General features: G+C 55.3%; 1 non-coding gene across 1 annotated transcript in view; it reads right to left on the minus strand.

Annotated features, from left to right (window-relative positions):
* The window catches only part of LOC126332328 (small subunit ribosomal RNA), a 1,893-nt gene extending 1,693 nt beyond the window's left edge, over window positions 1–200 (minus strand). The window contains exon 1 of the ribosomal RNA XR_007563611.1: window positions 1–200. This exon is cut by the window's left edge and continues 1,693 nt beyond it. This is a non-coding gene — a ribosomal RNA (small subunit ribosomal RNA).
* Between the last annotated feature and the right edge of the window lie 2,300 nt (window positions 201–2,500).

A 2,500-nucleotide genomic window follows, 5' to 3' on the forward strand; every position in this document is an offset into this window, starting at 1 on the left:
TTCCATCTCTGGTCGGGACTCTGTTTGCATGTATTAGCTCTAGAATTACCACAGTTATCCAAGTAACGTGGGTACGATCTAAGGAACCATAACTGATTTAATGAGCCATTCGCGGTTTCACCTTAATGCGGCTTGTACTGAGACATGCATGGCTTAATCTTTGAGACAAGCATATGACTACTGGCAGGATCAACCAGGGAGCTGCGTCAACGAGAGCTGAGCAGCCGGCCGCCCGGGAGTGTGTCCCGAGGGCCCGCGCGAACACGCAAGCGTCCGCTCAATTATTCTGCAAACAGGAGGAGGCTGAGCTCCCCTGCACGATACACCTCGAAACCCTCTCAGGTCCCGGCGGCGCGCAGCGCCGTCCTAAGTACTTGGTCGGGTTCGAGAGAGGCGCAATCGCCCGGAGATAGGCGAGTAGACGCTTTCAGTGCGAACACCCGTGCTCCCAACTGAGCTTGCCGCTGCCGACAGAGGCCCGGGAGCGTGCTGTCGTGGCATTGCCGGCGGGAAACAACACGCGCCACCTACGGTGACCGGCAGCTCCAACGCCAGCGCCACAGAAGGGCAAAGCCCCACTTGGGTGCAGAAGCGAACTCTCCCAGCACAGCGCACGCGCCAACACGTCCGCAGAGCTGCGATACAAACCACCTGCGAGAACCGCTGGGGGCGACCGAGCAGCAGACGGCGTCGCGACGCCGAGTGCCGGGCGGCGGCGCATCCTCAACGCACACAGTCCGCAATCGGATCAGCACACTGCAGATGTCCACCGCGCTTCGCACCGGGCTCGGCAGAACCCACTTTGGCCGCCTGGCGCCGCGCGCAGGGTGCGCCGGCGCATAGCTGGGACGCCAGCCGGGCCCGTCGGCCGGCGCTCCTGCCACTGGGCGCCCCCCACCAGCCGGCTGTAGTGCGTGCGCTCACGCAGCGCGCGGCCAGCACGCCGGGCGGCCCCCCCTCACCGGCCGGGGACTGTCCCGCCAAGCCACAGCCTCGTATCGCTTCATACCCACATGGCCAACTCAGGTTCGGGGGCATGGCGGGTACCGCCGAAACAACCGGTTCACAGATGTACCGATCGTCGCTATCACCGATGCACCTGCAGCGCGAACAACCGCTCAACAACTGATTTCCAGTTCATTTGCGGATCTTTGGCAGCAAACGTATACGTCAATCTACATTTGCGAAATCTACGATTCTGGCATGCCTGCATGTTATGTGTCACGACACGCTACATCAGCCCACATACACACTGCGGCATGTACACGAGAGAACACGTGGAAGATGGTCCGCGCACGTGTGCAATGTCCCTTGCGCGGTCGACTGTCAACCGGCCTCTGTAGCATGTCGCAGATGTGGAACGCGGTCCACCGTGCTATCATGTTGTGTGGGGCAATACGATTAAATAGGAAAACCCTCGTCGCTACATCAACAGACGGCTCACGCTGATTCCCGGCAGAGGGAGGAGGGGGGGGGGGGGGGGCCAACATGCAATACTTTCGTCCGTACCTACTTACCACATGTCTGTACGGCGTACAACAGTGCAATCTCGCTGTAATGGGGAGACGAGACAAGTAGCATCGTGCACAACATATGGCCCTTATGATTCGCCATTGTAGGGCGCAGCCGGTGTACGGTCAAGCATGTGCCACATTATGTCACTCAGTACGTAACGACGGATGATCAGTGTGGGTTACGCGTACATCAGCGGACAGTCCACACAGGCCGTACCACAACGTACACTGACTGCATCGACAACCGAATGCAACTGAACAGCTGCAAGGCTCATTTCACAAACAAACGCCTGACCGACCAGCTTGGAAGGGCAGGAGGGGAGGGCGATATTCGTTCTGTAGCGGTACACCCTTCCAGTGGTTAGCGGGACTGTGTAGAAAGTACGCAACACTCGAAAGACCTTTATGTGAGGGTACGCACCATGGCATCAAGAAATACACATGACACCAGAGGATCCAAGCAGTGAACTATGTTCAGAGGGTTGCTGTTAGGCAAAGCTACATTCCTGTGACGTTACATGTGACAGTTAAGGTGCAGTGTAAGTTAGGTTAAGGTGCAGTGTAAGTTAGGTTAAGGTGCAGTGTAAGTTAGGTTAAGGTGCAGTGTAAGTTAGGTTAAGGTGCAGTGTAAGTTAGGTTAAGGTGCAGTGTAAGTTAGGTTAAGGTGCAGTGTAACTTAGGTTAAGGTGCAGTGTAACTTAGGTTAAGGTGCAGTGTAAGTTAGGTTAAGGTGCAGTGTAACTTAGGTTAAGGTGCAGTGTAAGTTAGGTTAAGGTGCAGTGTAACTTAGGTTAAGGTGCAGTGTAACTTAGGTTAAGGTGCAGTGTAACTTAGGTTAAGGTGCAGTGTAACTTAGGTTAAGGTGCAGTGTAAGTTAGGTTAAGGTGCAGTGTAAGTTAGGTTAAGGTGCAGTGTAAGTTAGGTTAAGGTGCAGTGTAAGTTAGGTTAAGGTGCAGCGTAACTTAGGTTAAGGTGCAGCGTAACTT

The sequence above is a fragment of the Schistocerca gregaria genome, unplaced genomic scaffold, assembly GCF_023897955.1.
Source record: "Schistocerca gregaria isolate iqSchGreg1 unplaced genomic scaffold, iqSchGreg1.2 ptg001440l, whole genome shotgun sequence".
In the NCBI taxonomy this organism is placed as follows: Eukaryota; Metazoa; Arthropoda; class Insecta; order Orthoptera; family Acrididae; genus Schistocerca; species Schistocerca gregaria.